The 17,385-nt window shown below is 31.3% G+C and overlaps 1 long non-coding RNA gene across 5 annotated transcripts; it reads right to left on the bottom strand.

Moving 5' to 3' along the window:
• Window positions 1–3,369: 3,369 nt before the first annotated feature.
• LOC111920355 (uncharacterized) lies at window positions 3,370–7,574 on the bottom strand. Of its 5 annotated transcripts, none has more exons than XR_008230527.1 (6): window positions 7,081–7,574; window positions 5,677–6,366; window positions 4,981–5,133; window positions 4,335–4,416; window positions 3,781–4,249; window positions 3,370–3,683 (listed from the first exon to the last, which is right to left on the bottom strand). It is a non-coding gene; the product is annotated as an uncharacterized LOC111920355 (long non-coding RNA). The 5 variants fall into 5 exon arrangements; XR_006188638.2 differs by having other exon boundaries at window positions 3,370–3,947; window positions 4,129–4,249; window positions 7,081–7,559; XR_006188639.2 differs by having other exon boundaries at window positions 3,370–4,249; window positions 5,677–6,051; window positions 6,280–6,366; window positions 7,081–7,552.
• Window positions 7,575–17,385: the final 9,811 nt, after the last annotated feature.

The raw sequence follows: 17,385 nt of genomic DNA, 5'->3' as shown, positions 1-17,385 counted from the left end.
ACAAACGGTTCTTAGGTGAAATTTTACAAGGTCCTTAAAAGAACTTTCATAAAATTGCAAAAATGATCATTATTCAAAAAAATTTCAATTTATCAGATTCATCTAACAGACATCCATAATAAAGATTATTTGTGTGCAATGTTTATTATGTAAACAGGGCCGACCCACTACCTGGGCGGTATGGACGGAGGCCCAGGGCAACTTTAAAGAGAAGGGCATAAATTTAGTCCATCGTGTTATTATTATAGGCATTTGGCCCAAATGAGTTCAGCATCTCCGGACTCTGATACACCGTCGCTTACTCGTTTCCATCTTTCCCAATCGTTACCTGGAAAGTCGAAATGTAGAAGACGAGGAGTCGATTGGTTTTCTCAATCGTCGATTGGTCAAGAGATTGTTATTCGGATACGCAAAACGATTTTTGTTAAGAACATAAGAAATGTAATTTCTATAATCTTACCTATCTTCTCTCTCGATTTCTCTAAACTCTCCTATCTAGTCTCTCAATTTCTCTAAACTCTCCAATCTTGTCTCTCGATTTCTGCAAGATTTTCTTTTTCATTTTTTTGATACTCCTTCCTGCTATGATTTCCATGACTCTCTGGATGTTTTTCTTCTCTGCGATCTAGTATTGATCAGATTTGGAATGAAATTATTCTTCTGTATGGTTCTTATTATGGATGATCGTGCCCCTATTGCTACGAAATTACTCGATTCTCAATGTGTTGCTTAGCTTTTCTAGATGTCATTTTTTTTTATCTAATGTTACGTTTTTTTTCTTTGTTTTGGAATTTTACCCCGGAGTGATGTGATGTTGTTTGCAACGTTCGGTTTTGACGATTCTATCATTGGTGCTATAATCCACTCATAGATGTGTATTTAGTTAAAATTGTCAATTTAAAAGTGACCTGGAGTTTGGATTCAAAGAATATTAAAGGGATAGATTGACTGGACGATTTTGCCCTTTGAGTTTACCTTAATTGAGTGCTGCTGCAGTTCTAACAATGTTTTGCTGCTAACAGATTCCTTATTCCCAATTTTGATAGAAGATTTGAAGAGTATTTGTTTCCATTTTGAGATTATATTACAAATTGATGAACACAGTGACATGTTTCTTTAATTTCGATATTATATCGACATTTAAGATAATGACATTAGGAGTTGTGTATTTGTCACATTCTAATAATTTAATGTCCTGTGTGCTTCACTGTTAATCATTTTGTTTGGCTCTATTTTTTTTTTTAAATTGATTACATTAGGGGCAATTCTAATGAACTTGTTGAAAATACTAAAGTTAATTATGATATATATTTAACAAAGGTATTGGGGCATTGTTAAGTTTTTTTACCCAAAGCATTGAAAACCTATGGAGCGGCCTGTATGTAAAAATAATTCATGCAAAAAATATTTCATAAATACTATTTAGGAACAAAATGAAAAACATAAAGGCCATGACATTTGATTAAAGATGTTTATCTAGTAGTCCATTTAGTAAAATAAGGTTATCAAGCCATTCTTTTTTCTTTTAGTCATTTTAATGATTTCATGTTTCAATTTATTTTTTCTAGAAAATAATTCCTACAATTTTTGTTATGAGATTATAGATATACTTACATAATTCTTTAAAGCGCAAGTGCATATATGGAATAGAATAGAATAAAGCTGAATGTGGAAAGGGGTGAAGTAAAGTTTGTGAGTTGGAGAGATTACCCAATTCATGTCTCTCCATTTTCAATCAACATCCTCAGATCTCCATCTTTCTAACACTCTACCTCTGTTTCTATCTTTATTGTTTTGTTTTGAGTAAATTACAAGAATGGTCTCTATGGTTTAGATTTAGAGGAATTTGTGGTTTTGTCATTGACTTATTTTTTTAACTCGGAAGGTTTCTACTGTTTGTTTTTGTTATGCGCTTGGTCCCTATCTTACCTAAAAAAACTATTTTTCCCTTGATTTTTTAATTTATTCAAATAAACACACCCCCAACCCCACCTCCATCACCTACCATTTTTTCCTATTTAAATAATAGTCTTTTTAGGTAAGACAGGGACCAAGCGCGTAACAAAAACAAACAGCAGAGACCAAATGCATAACAAAAACAAACAATAAGGACTTTCCGAGTTAAAAAAATAAGTTAGAGACCAAACGCGCAAATTACCCCAAACGATAGCGACCATTCGTGTAATTTACTCTTTTGTTTTTGTACCATAACAACAGATTGACCACTAAAATTTTAATTTCTTAAGTAAACTATAAATTTAATCCACGTGATAGGTTCATATCGATCTTGACTATGGATTATTGGATTTTTATATATAAGAATCCAATTTTTTCTATTTAAGGCAATTACTCTTATATATATATATATACTAGCCGTTTACCCGCGACAAACGATTGTTGCAAATAATTTTTTCAAAAGTTAGTTTCTAAAGCTGATTAGTTCTTTCATGTAAAAAGGTTACTACATTCAAACAATTATCCATATCAGTAATGCTAGTAGAAACGAAATCAATAAAAATTATAAATGAAAAGTTAGGATTATTTATAAATATATATGATCGCATGATTGATTGGTTTTGCATTATTAATCGTGTAACACTTTTTTATACAAAATATTTGATATATATATACTTCACTTCCATTGAATTGTTCGTAAGACTTCATAATTACTTTTTTATTAGCATGTGATAAATATTTTTTGTTTGTTGATTAATTTTTTTTATCGACAAATAATTTCTTTTTTCAAATTGTTTTGAAAAGCCTAAGATCACCATTTTTTCCCAGTTGAAAGTAAAATGCATTAAATGACATTAAAATGAATCTAAGATGTAATGAATTACATTAAAACCAACAATGAAAATATTCAACAACTTTTGAGCGTACAATAATTTATAAACGGTTGTTTCAAACTTTTATTATTTAAAAAAAAAAAGCTTACGAACTTGACTAAAATTTTTGTTTGAAAGGGTAGCCAACTTTTATTCTACGACTTATTTTTGTTAAAAAGATAAATAAACGTTGCGGTTTTTAAAAAAGAAAAATATATGTTTTACTTTTTGGTAAAAACTAAAAATATATTTTTGGTTTGGGTTAAATAGCCTAATATAATATAGTTTTTGGTTAAAAATAATAGTGAGCTATTGACTTTTGGTTAAAATATACTTGGACATGCAACATATAAACTCAACACAATCCAACATATTTTTTTTAGTTATAACTAGATGCATACCCCCGCGTTGCGGGGGTTGGAAGCTGCTGCTTTTGTGTACAACTATACTTCATTGCCTTAATTGATACTCACAGTAAAGTATGTTGGTATTCTCTACAATTCGCCCATTTATGTAAAGACTTAATAAAATAGAAGAAAACTTTCCGAATGCAAACTAACCATATCTATAACAAAACTGTGTTCTTCAAATGTTGAATTCATGAAATTATCATATATATTCGATTAGTTACACAGTGAAAGTCGTGTTTTTCAGAAACCCCAAAACACACGAACATAACAAAAAAAATCAAGGGCTAATGTTGCAACTTTTTTTGGCATTAAAGCAACCGATTGCATTTTAACAAATGTAGCAACAACTGTCTTCTTTTATTTCAGGTCATTAGATGTAGGAGATACTATATTAGGATGTGAGAATCCTCATTGTTATTTCATATAGATAACAAACCCCAGTAACCTTTATTATAAAGAGAACCAAAAAAAATTACCATGTCAGACCAAATGCTTCTTAAAGAAGTCATATTTGTCACTGGCTAATTGTTGAAGAACCATACCAGCAGAAAAATCGTGTAAACCATCCTTCGCCGTGTCGAAATATTTTGCAGATTGAGCTAAGAAATTATCTGATAAAAATTCTTCAAAATTTTCACACGTGATGTACTTGCAAACAGCTGTGACACGCAACTTCATAATGCGATTGTTTAAATTACCAAAAAATGTTCTGTTAAAGAGTACACACAGTAATTAAGTAGCATTTTATAAGTATGATTGTGTGTATGTGCATCTGAGGAAGTGATTTGAGGTTGTAATGCATCCGTTGAATATAAACTCATGTTAACACCACAAACCTTAAAGACAAATATAAAAGCAATCAAGAACAAAAAACTATATTGGATATTAACCTTCTTGAGGTGTCTTTTACTGCATAATCCCCAAAAGTAACCCCATTTGTAGGACGTGTCAACCACTCCTGTTTGAGGGCTTACGGTTTGTCTGCAATGTGGATACTCGAACTAAATCAACCTACAAAATTTAAAATTGAAGCCAAAAAATGTATCAACTCTTTATTGAAACTTGGACGCAATTAAATGACGAATGGGAAAGTTACCTGAATGAGTTGTTGGTGAAAGACCAAGGGAACTTTTCCTTATATGTAACACCGACATCGTCTTTTTACTACTACATGCAATCTGTAATCGAATTGTTTTGTAGAAACAGGTTAAGACTAAATTACAAATTTAGTCCGTGTATGTAGCATTTTTTTGGTTTAGGTCCAAAAAGAAATCTTCTTGCAATTTTTGTACCTATTGGAAGGTTTCATATCAATTTTGGTGCGTGAATCATTTATTTTAAGTACTTTTCTGTTATTTAAAAAAAAAGACCATTTTACCCTTGGACCAAACCCAAAAAGGAGGGTATAACAGAGGGACCAAATTATAATTTAATCCCGAATTCATTATTAAACTATATTCTAAGTCATAACGTATTTTATTGTTGATCATCTTAAGATGTGAAAAGTTAACTATAACTACTCATATATTAAGTTTTTTACAAAAACCATTTTATCCTTACCCCTTGGACCAAACTCAAAATAGACCGTATACCACAGGGACCAAAATCTAATTTAATCTTGATTTTATTATTCTATATCATAATGTATTTTACTTTTGATCAGCTTAAAATATATAAGGAATTAAATTATTTTACATTTAAAGCTATTATTTTAATTTATAAATAAATAGAAATGAGCATACAGAATCTTTTTGCACAATAATTTGTCATCAGGAATAACGTTTTGTCCAAGATGGTTTGCCTTGTTGAGGTGTGAAAAGTTCTTCCTTTCTTCTAGAAAGTGTAGATTCCAATGAGTACAATGTTGTGAATGCCCGTTTATTATTGTCTTCAACCTTAACATAGTAAAAAAATAAAAGTTAAAATTTTCAAAAAATAAATAAAAGTAACAATTAAGCATGCCTCAAATTTTGTTGATTGTTTTAGTCAACCATAATAACAGTTCTAAGTAAATAAACATACAAAAACCACAATCAGAATTTAAATGATTTTAACAATAAATAAATCTCAAAGCCACCAATCAAGTACCTATTCAATAAGTTAAACCCCAATCAAGACAATGAAGACAAACAGAGATTGAATTTCGTGAATAGATTACTTTGTTTAAATAAGAAAACCCCCAAATCAAGATAAACACTCACACAAAAAGATATAGAATTTGGTGAATAAATTACTTTCTCGAAATATCATAACCCCAATCAAGTCAAACAAACATATGTAAAGATTGATTTTTGAAAAAAAAAAAAAAGACCAGTTTAAATAAAAAGGAACAAAAGAACAACATAAACACCTTTGGGAAAAATGGAAAGAATCAATGAATATTGAAAACCGAAACAATAAACGTGAAAGAGATGACAAAAAAGTAGCAAAAAGTTTACCTTTTCTTTGTACATGTGGTTTTTAATCCACCAGCTTCTTCATATCTTCTGTTCTAAAGCCTACATGCCACCTTTTAACTCATTTTCTTCGCTCATATCGACGTCCATATCAGTCGCCATATCAAAATATCAAGCTACATACATTTCCTAAAACCTCTTTGTCTGCTCTAGATTAAATCCAACATCATCAAGAACTTAAAAGTCAAAAAGAACAACAGTTCACCTGATGTCGATTTGGAAAATCAATCGAATAGAAAAAAACCCCACTAATTATATAGATAAAAAGTAAGCAATGTCAATGGTGTGACAATGGAATTGGTCGAGGTTTCCAACCACCAATTTGATTACTTCTAGCAAGCTCATTGTTTGAATTTGCTGCATAAAAAGGAACTACAAATTAGGCCAGGGTCTATAATTATATAGATAAAAAGCAAGCAATGTAATATTCTTATTTTTATTACTTCCCCAACTCCACAAGAGGGTTTTAAAGAAGCTGTCTGATGATCGAACATGTTTAAGTTGGATTTATAGATCAGTTGCACTCATGTTTGGAGCAAAAACAAACAAAATCCATGAAAAAAAAAGAATTTTAAGCGCAAATACCATGGCAGACATACACAAACCAAATAAGTTACACAAACAACAACACAATGGTGGAGTGATAAACCATCAATAATTGTCCTTGCGGTCCTGCAATAAAAATTATGAAGATGTTAGTTATGTAATTTGACAATCATCTTACCTATGGCTCCAACACTTGGCCTTATTTAGATATATAAGCTATCAGGTAAAAAAATTTCATAAATGTAATCAATGAATACTTTAAAACCTAGAACAGGGAACAGAAAAATAAATACAGGTTCAACCATTAAGCAATGAACACAGAAACGCAAATCTTCAGTGTGACATTTTGTCAAACACGTTGTGTGCAGCAAGAAAATACTAATGTTGAAATCATAAATTACATGTATGGTTGTAAATCAGTCAAAATCATGGAAAGAGGGAATAAAAATCAGATAATAGATAACAAATTTGCAAGAAAATTTATCTTCTTTCAGCGTAGAAATCACCTAGACACCAATGAAACACAGAAACAGGGTATTAGAATTTGCATCTTCGTGTTTCAGAGAAGGAAAATGTAGGAAAGTAACCTTAGTATGACACTTTTTGGTGGTAATATGAAGACCATTGTTCCCTTTGCTATCTTATACACTCAAAACAGTAGGATGACAACCTTAAAAAAAACGTAACGTCTCAAGATGAAAAATCAAATGAAGCAATAACTTAAACGACAGCATCACTCCCGACCTCTCCATCTCTTACATCTTTCTTCTTGTCCTAATCTTAAGTGAAACAGTGATGAAGTCCGCTAGGGTTAACGATGTAGATAATTTTGAAACTTACCCAATCACAGGCAAATAGCAAGCGGTAAGGCATGGTAGCAAACCGTGTCCGAGAGATCCATTTCGTCGGTTGTGGCAGTCTAAAATGTGGAACGATCGGTGGTAATGGTGGAGGTACAGCTCGCACGGTGGCGTTGTGGACACAATGCGATGATGGTTGTGGGTCGCGAAGCGACAGGCCGACAGCGGTGGATTTCGAAGCAACACATATGTGTGTGTTTTTCAACTGCCGTCTAATTCGATTTGCAGGCTAGATAGAGGAGGATAACGGAGGCGAGTTGAGAGGGTGAAGCTTTGAGAAGAATGAAATCGACGATGGGAGAAGCGACAGGAACACATATGTGTGTGTGTGTGTGTTTCAGCTGCCTTCTAAGTCGAGTGCTACAGAGAATGCAGACAATTCGGTGGAGACATTTGAAGATAGAACATAGAAGCATCGAGAAATCAAAAGAAAGTAAGGGGTATTTGTAAGAAAATGCCCCTTTGTAAAAAAGAAACGGAATTGACAATTGATAGATAAACACGGGACCATTTTTGCCCCATCCTTAGCAAATTCACTGTAGCTAAGGATGGAAAATTTTAATATATATATATATATATATATATATATATATATATATATATATATATATATATATAATTATATTATTTAAAGCAATGACTTCTTTATTGCTTAGAATTTCATATGTCTCTCACATTATAACCTACAAGTGGAGCCTGCACATTTAAAAAACCATGACATTAAAGTGGTGAAATCCACATTTGGTAAAAACCCTTAAAAATCTCAAGATATATCAGTATTTCCATTACACACGTTGTGTTGTTTGTTGAACAAATTTATATTAAAAGGTAATAACAGAAAAAGTCACATTCATTAAAGAATACATGCTAAAATATGATCGTTGATGCAAATAATCAACCTCCCAATTCCTGACTTCTAGCATATTTTTTGTTAAGAAAGATAACGATAAAACATTGTCGTAATGTTTAAAAATTGTGCATTGTATCTTGTAAGTGCCTATGTTGGGGACAAAATTGTCAATTGCACATCAACAACCAAAGGATAATTACAACAAGAAATTCAGGGGACAAAATAGTCTATTGGGGAAAACAGTTAACATATATGTATTACCTGTCGTAACATCTTAAAAGATGTATGATAACAAATAGTTGAAGAAATGAACATTCCTGAAATATTAGTATGCCAACGAAGTGCTTTTAATTTTTTTTTTCATGTACGGCATAAGCTAAAAATCAATTAGGGTTAGATTGGTATCAATCACAAAAATTCAAATATTCAAAAGAGCAAGTAACCTGGTGAACAAAAAGAAATTGTGACATTACATAATATTCCTTTTGTGGACATTAAATCAAAAGTAAAAAATAGAGAAAAAAGTTACTAAATGAAATCAAATACAATCTATTCTTCTAATATAGGAAAAACTTGCAAATTTTTTATGGCAAAATCAGAAATCAATGAATTAAGTTTGACGGTACACATTAGTAATTTGAACTACAAGTAACTAGGAATTCTCATAGTCTATTGAGAGATAATTATAGTTAACTTTAAACTTCAACCAACGACAACCAAGAACACTTTAACTTTTTTGTTTTTAAAATCAAATATATGAAAATAATCGTCAAGATCACTAAAATATAAAGTACACAAATAAACTGTTATGCAATATTCACATACCTTAAGTAATCTAAAGATGACGAATAGAAAATACCCCATCATCACCACCGGTTGCTTCATGTTGTCACGCTATTAAACAACACAATTTAAATCAGCAAAACAAAAATTATATTATTACATGTAAATATAAGATCAGTAATATAAAAAACATGTTGAAAAGCGTATTAGTGAACAAACCCCAAAATAGCAATGCCCTCCATGGAAAAAATCTATAGTAGTCTATTAGGCATTTAAACATAAATTGTAGTTAATTTTTGAATCTGCAGCCAAAAAATTGGTGGTTCCTATGCACATATCAATAAGATGGTAAGGATGTAAAATCGTGAAGTACCTCCAGCAGATGCATCCACTTTTTGTTTCCTAGTAAAAAAGAAACTCCATGCAACATTAGCATAAAACCAAAACTCCAAAAATGACTACAGTATAAGTTTAGCTAAATGAAACCATTTTAGATTATATCCAGAATGGTTTAAGAACCTTAATGGAGTCTTGATATCAGATGGAATGCTGAAGAACCCTCTAAATTCAACCTATATCCCCAACTCCAAACCACCTTTCCCAACTCAAACCTGGTGCACCTCGGTTTTGTTGAGTTTGTAAAACAACTAAATAATATCTAGAAAGTAAAAACAATAAAGATTAGGAAAAAATAGATATTAAACTGCAGTATACACAAAGCTGTGCTTTATTAAATCATAGGGAAAGAGAAGGAATTTCAACAGTGGCTAGACTTTGAGATTTTGCGGTAGGTAATAATGAAGTCAGTACAGGTGGCTGGGGAATGAGAGGTACGTTGGCATTAAGAGAGGGATTTGACAAATGGTGTTTTCTAATTGAAAATTAGAGAGACAATTGTAACAATGGTAGTAGAAGTGTGCGGTGGTTTAGTGATTGTGGCGGTTGTAGGTAAGAATGGAGGAAGCATACTTTCCTTTTTCTCTCTCGATCTCTCCTTCACTTTTATATGGATCGAAACCAGTAGAACGCTTGGTGTTGGTGGTGAAGATCATAGCGATTGGTGTATTATTCAATGAACATTTAAGTGTGGAATCTGGTTTCACACTGAAAAGCATAAACAAAAATTTATAGGAAATTATAAATCGATTTAGGAAAAACTTAACCTTGGTCATACCAGATTAACCATAGAGAGAATAAGGAAGTGGTCGAGAAAACATTTCTATAAAATTGAGCCATGCTTGATCACCATATTTATTCCTACAAATGAAAAGAAATCCAACGATGTTCAAGAATCAAACCAAAATCAAACCAGACGGCTGATGGTCAATTAACTGAGAGAGATTTGGCGAAGTGACTACCTAAATCTATAATTTACCACACACACACACACACACACACAATTAGAAATATAGAGATAGAAGGTAGAAGCGATGAAGGGATGACACAAACCGTGAGTGGTTGTGCAATGGTTTGATCAGGTGGGAGCGTGGAACCTTATATTTGATTCATCAACTTTATGGTAGGAATTTGATGTCGGAGAGTGGTGGTGGAGACAACCGTCTATGATGGTGAAGGTCGTCTGCTAGGGAAGAGAGAAGGAAAAGAGTGGTGGTATTGGTAACTATGTTAGCTGATGAAGGAGATGGAAAGGGTGAAGAGCGACAATGCGACACATCAGGTGACGTTGGTTTTTATATACAAGATGAAGCTTTGAAGTAACAAATTCCCTATATTTAAGGTTCTTAAATTAGAATGAGTCTTTTAACTTCCACCTAAAATTTGGGGATATCGAGATATAAGGAGCTGTTTTATTTTCTTTGACTATTTCAATGGTTTATCAATCTAATTTTTCTGTAATGCATAAAGTTTTTGTAAATGCTGCTTAAAGGGTTGTACCTCTTAAAATTCAGCATTTGAGACTAAATGAATATTAAGGTGTGTGTGTGTATATAAATATATATATATATATATATATATATATATATATATATATAGAGAGAGAGAGAGAGAGAGAGGGGGGGGGGGGGGAGAGCGAGAGCTAGATTCAAATGTTTCTCACATCTATTGTATGTAGAATGCACCAATAAGAATTTAGTAAATATTAAATTATTATTTAATCAAATAAATATAGATATTAAATGATTTTCATAATTATATATATTAAATGATATCCATAATTATAATTCCTTTTCTATGGAAACTAATTAAACTGATAATTAATATCAGAAATAATATTCTTTTAGAATGAATTCGCATCTAGAATATACTATCATTCTTCATATTCCCTGCAACTTTGTTGTATTTTAAGTGAGTTGGTCCATAAAGAAAACACGGACCCATACATGAAAACTTAGATGCGAATTCATTTTGAAAAAAATGTTGTTGCTAACATTAATGATGAATTTAATTAATTTTCACAAAAAGAAAATTATAATTATGGATATCATTTAATATAAATACAACTATGGAAACATTTAATATCAATCTTTATTTAGTTTAATAATTATTTAATTTTACTAAATTCCTATTGGTGCATTCTAGCACACAATAAATATAAGAAATACATGAACCTAACCCTATATATATATATATATATATATATATATATATATATATATATATATATATATATATACACACACACTAGTCGTTTACTCGCGGCAAGCAACGGGTGAGAATATATATATATATATATATATATATATATATATATATATATATATATATATATATATATATATATATATATATATATATATATATTTTCAAAAATTAGTTTTTAGAGGCGATTAGATATTTTGCGCAAATAATTTGGTGTTTTAAGTTGTTGACAGTGTACATATCTTCAAAATATGTAATGCCACTAATATGTGATAAAAGTATTTGAAGGTAGTATCGTTCCCGTTCCCCTTCAGCAGGACTATAAGAAACCAAACGACCTCACATTAATCCATGTTTCTCAAGGATTCCAATAATGTTAGCTTGGATTCCATGTTAATTTTTTAGGAAAATCTTTGGATCTATATTGTCTCGCACAAATATCTTCTTAATTTTTCAAAAACAAAACACTCAAACTATTAAAGTTTATAAAAAAGTTTATTCAACATATAAATACTAATTATATTGTTTGTTTTTCACCAACAAAAAACTTAAAAAGGAAAACCAATCAATGTACATTTATAATTATTGTAGTTAGCACCTAAATAGGCTAAAAGCAAAAAATAAAAATAAAATAAAAATAAAAAAATAGCAATGTAGTTTATACATTTGAGAAAATAGCAATGTAGTTTAATCCTATACATAAAATATCATTCTTAATAGTTTATACATTAGAGAAAACCTTGATGTCCGACGTGTTTTTTATATATGTTGGTAGTGATAGCCTTTAACTTTTCTTGATCAATAGTGATTTACGGCTTTACTCTTTGTTTCTTGAACTTAAACAAACCTTTCTTTTTTGAATTTCAACCAAAGTAAGTATAAAAAATTAAATATCTATTTTTCACATACAACCTAAATAATTATAAAAAGTTGTGTATTCGTTTTCTGTTGCTCCTACTACACATTAAAAAAAAATCTGTTTATACCAATTTAACTTTTTATTAAACAATTCTCATTTTTTTTCTTCATTTTGAGATGCAATTAAAAAACATGCTTTTACTTTTCTTATTACATCATCGTTAGTTATGATTACACTTATATAATTTATTACTATTACATTTTTTGTTCCGATTTGTTGATATATATTCATTCTTATTTTATATATATATATATATATATATATATATATATATATATATATATATATAATTGTAATAATATAACATTTTCGATATCTAGGATTAGATTTGATATATATAAGTTAAAAAGTTTTCTAATAAGATGAATACATTGTCATATAACAGTGTATAGTTTTTTGTATAGTTTACGTAGTATTAGAATCAATATTCCTTTTATGTATCATCAATGAGTCGTAGCTCATTCAAGATTCCAATGAATATTGTCCCAAAGAATAATCACTTATTCCTCCACAGTTGGACTCCATTCCTTCCACATATCATGATGATCAATCAAAGAAGGAACTGTCCTAAAGAGGGAATCACTTATTCATCCATGGGTGTTTATAAGGAATTAATTACTTGCATTGCAGTAAGTTAGAGGTTGGTGTTGTGCTGGAATTTTGAAATAGTACCATCTTCTTCATTTTGCACCCGCAAGTTTGATAAAATCTCCAAATGGAAAATCGCAAGCATCAGCAAATCTTTATATCCACATGTATATGATACGCCGGTGTATATATATATATATATATATATATATATATATATATATATATATATATCAACATTCATCAGACATATACATCATCATATACATAGACAGTGTAAATATATCAACACTCAGACACATGCATAGATAGAGACACATTCAGATACATATTCACAAACTTATACAGTAATATATATAATTCATTTCACACACACATAGATATATACATGCAACTACCACCACTCACAAATACCATTGGAGTTGTGTAAGTTGTAATGTTAACAAAGACGTAACCAATGAATCCGAAAAACATCAATACTTAGTTTTTATCATGTTCCAAATATTCAAGAGCCTCAACTGATTCTTCATTTTTCATCAAATTCTGCCCCACAATGCTGCTGGAGAACCACCATTGCAGTACCAGCGAAAACTTGCCACTATCACCACTTTATACCACCAACAACACCACCTACTATCATCATTTCCAAGTCCCTCTGTCAAGATCCACTCCTAGCCAGAAGACCACCCACATCACACCATCACTAACCGCCACTGTCGACTGGTTTCATATTCTTTTTTACAGATTACACCATCCTCCACCAACTTCCTTCATCACCATTAAAAGCACCTTAAAAAACCGAGAACAAACCACCGGAAACCACCTGCAAGTTTCGAACCAATAAGAAAATAAAAGAAAGATGAGGGTTTTCGATTTCTTGGTTGTAGAGGAAAACAAAAGAAAATAGGAAAGAGGTTTTGTGGGGCAAAGAAAAATGCCATGTGATTGTTTTTTCCTTTAATTAGTGTTTACCAGTAGCAACAGAACCCACTATTGCGAAGACTTACACAACTCTAATGGAAAAATCAAACACAGAACATCCAAGGGCATAATGGTCATTACTCTAAAAAAAGTTAACATCAATAGCAGCACCCAAGCAGATCAAGAAGGGGCTACGGACATGACATCTAACCATTTGGAAACAAAATACTCCATGGAATGGAATCTCAAATTCCAATTCCACATCAAACCTGGCATCAGCAAAAAATATATATTAAAATCAAACCTTTAGAATAAGATCTCAATTAAGTCAATAAACAATAACAATAAAAAACAATAAACCTAAAATATTTTTTAAAACTACATCATACTTGACTCTTTTGCTTGAGTTCCAGGATTAATCAACCAGTTTCTCCTTAAAAATTAAAAAAAACCCAGCAACCCCACTTTGTATTTCAAACGCATCAATAACCAACAACTTCTGATGTTTTACTTCACATGTGTTAAGATGTGTAGAAATTTATTCTTAAACCTCCCTTACATCAGCCAACTAAAACATGTCAAAATAGAATCAAACTAAAAAAGAAAATCCAAAAGGAAAAGAGTTTGAAATCAATGGCATGGCAAGGGTTTTTGACTTTTCATGATAAAAAACAGAAATGATAGAAGTAGCATGAAAACACAAAGCAATAAAAAATCTACCGAAGTACATAAACTTCACTTCAAAGAAACAACTCCTTGAAAATAGGATGTTATAATAAACAAATCCATGAAAGTAGACTAGTATTTTTGCATTTAAACCTAACCCAAATTTTTGTTTACCCCCCCCCCCCCCCCCCGACACACACAACCATTCACACACAACTACACCAAAGGAAACAATTGCAACTAATCTGATCTATTGAAATGGAAAGGGAAGTAAATACAAATTAGTAACAGAAAAAAAATCTTTAGAAAACCTGGGAACATTACTTACAATTCCTCATCATTAAACTTCTACTATGCAGGTTGACACTGCTACATGGTTGATTTTCTTTCAAAACCCATATCAAAAACCATTGGAACAAAGTAAAAAACACAAACACATACAATTAGAGGTAAACACACACACACAATCAAGACTATTTCTCAAATAAATAGTTAAATACACACACATATATAGTTTGAAAGACTGAGGAAAAGTAATATGGAAGAAAAGAAAAAGGAAACACAAACCAGGTATACTTCTTATTTGACCTACTATTTAGGGTTCATTATTGGATAGCGGTGCAGGTCTGATCTGAAAAAAAATATTCATAAATATACCCTAAAAAGAAAATCGTCAAAAGGACAACTCAATAGATCACTGACTTATGGTCGGATCTGCAAAAATAAAAATAAAAAATAAAACTGTCATAAAAAACGAAAATAATGAAAGGAATCAAATGATAATGTTTTAACCTAACCAAAAATCATACACAAAACAAAGACATTTCTAGCATAAATAGTGAAAGAAAAATCAAGAATATTACATTTTAACGACTTGAAGATAGACCTTCCTACAACACTACACAACTCAAAACTAAACTTCGAAACATGATGAACTATTGACATTTAATGTCAAATGGATAAATACCTGCAAGGAAATTTAACAACATTGAAACTCCACCACCGAAAGATGAAGAAAACCGATCGATTTAGGTCGCTCTAACGATGGCAGATGGCGGGAGTGGCCGGCGGCGTCGGAGGTGCAGGGCAGGTGGAGAAAGGTGAGGATTTGAACATATAAAGAGATCAAAATGAAATCTAGTTGTAATTTCTTCAATTTAAGAGATGAAAAAGAAATTCATTTGTAATTTGTTCAATATAAAAGATGAAAAAGAAGTTGTTTTACCTGATATTTGTATAGAGAATGGCGGTGGTACGGTGGTTCTTCAAGATACATAAATCGAATGAGATAGAGAGGAGAGATGGTATGCTTCAGTTTGCCCTAAAGAAAAAAAGTACAAAATCGGTAAATAAACAGACCTGGTGAACCAAACACAAAAATGACTTCTTCTTACTGGACGGTGGGGGTTTAGGCGATAATAATTGATGGAGAGGTACTGATTTGAATGTGTCTTCAACTTTATATGAACAATGAACAAAATTGCCGAGATATGGGGAAATGGTGAGATAAGGGATTGAGCCGGGTCAAAACAATAACCTTAATAACAGGCGGCGATATGATTTTTTTTTGACTTTTTCGATGGTTTTGTAATGCACAAACTGGTTATACATATCAGATTAATGTTTGTACCTCTTAAAATTTAGCAAAACATGCTAAATGCTTATTAAGGTATAAAGATATATATATATATATATATATATATATATATATAGACACACACACACACACATATATATATATATATATATATATATATATATATATATATATATATAGGGGAGAGAGAGAGAAAGAGAGAGAGAGAGAGAGCGAGGACGGTTCAATTGAGAAAAAAAATTGAGAACCAGGGAATGAATCCGGGTCTTTCATTTTGAATTTGCTGCTTAAGCGCTCTAGCGTACCAGGCCTACTAAACAGATCATATTCATATATGAATACGTTTATTCATAAATGAATATGTAGATTCATATATGAATAAGTATAACGAAAATGATTATTGTCACACCCCCGAACTGAAACGGCGGAAACATCCGAGGGTGGATGACGTCATTTCACAGTATCATAACAATTAGATATAAAAGAATCATAGCAACCCAAAACAACATACATTGAGATTACATGTTTATGTTGTTTGTTCAAAAGTCAAATACAAGTAAATGAAAGTAAAATTCATGATGCAACAACGCCGACCCTCAAAATGGTTTGAATACCTATTTACTGGTTTCCTGAGAATACAAGTGATTTTGCTAAGTGTCAACAATTAAGTTGATGAGTTCATAAGCATTTTGTATGAGAAAGATTTGTAACGGTTTCATGTAAAATGATTTTTGTACACTTCTAGAAAATCCGATATTTTCTTTAAAGATGAGTTGTAAGTTTCATACTCAAGTCTAGAATGTATGTATTTCCTTTGTATCTCTTTTTTGAAAAATTATAGTGAACGTTTCCAGAAAGTCTAATATTTTCTTAAATGTGAACTGTAGTCTTAAACCCTAAGACCAAAAATGTAAGAAATACTTTACTGAAAAATAGTATGTAGTTTTATCTTCTTATAAAACTAGTGAAGTGTAAGTTACCCCGTAAAACGAGTAGTTTCGTTAATCCCTATGTGAGTTTTTATAACCATGCTTAATATGAATTATATGCCTAAACGACATTCTTCAGCCGTCGGAGCTGGTAGACTTTTGTAATCAGAGACTTGCTGGTCTAACTGTAGCAAACAGCTGAGGTGCGGGGTTGTCAATCCCATACAGATCTATACATAACTATCTCGCTCTCCCTTAAGGATACGTTGGTTATAATGCAGGAGTTGAGGTGTACACTAGATAAGTACGGTGAAGAAACATCTCACAAGATCATCAACTGATTTACATGAACTATAACTTATTTTTCTTATAAAATGAAATAATTATACCTTTGAATAATTATATGGTTCTTCTGAAATGGAAGTGTGGTT

Source organism: Lactuca sativa, chromosome 2 (assembly GCF_002870075.4).
Source record: "Lactuca sativa cultivar Salinas chromosome 2, Lsat_Salinas_v11, whole genome shotgun sequence".
NCBI classification, from domain to species: Eukaryota; Viridiplantae; Streptophyta; class Magnoliopsida; order Asterales; family Asteraceae; genus Lactuca; species Lactuca sativa.
This window is presented reverse-complemented; position numbering and strand designations above follow the sequence as displayed.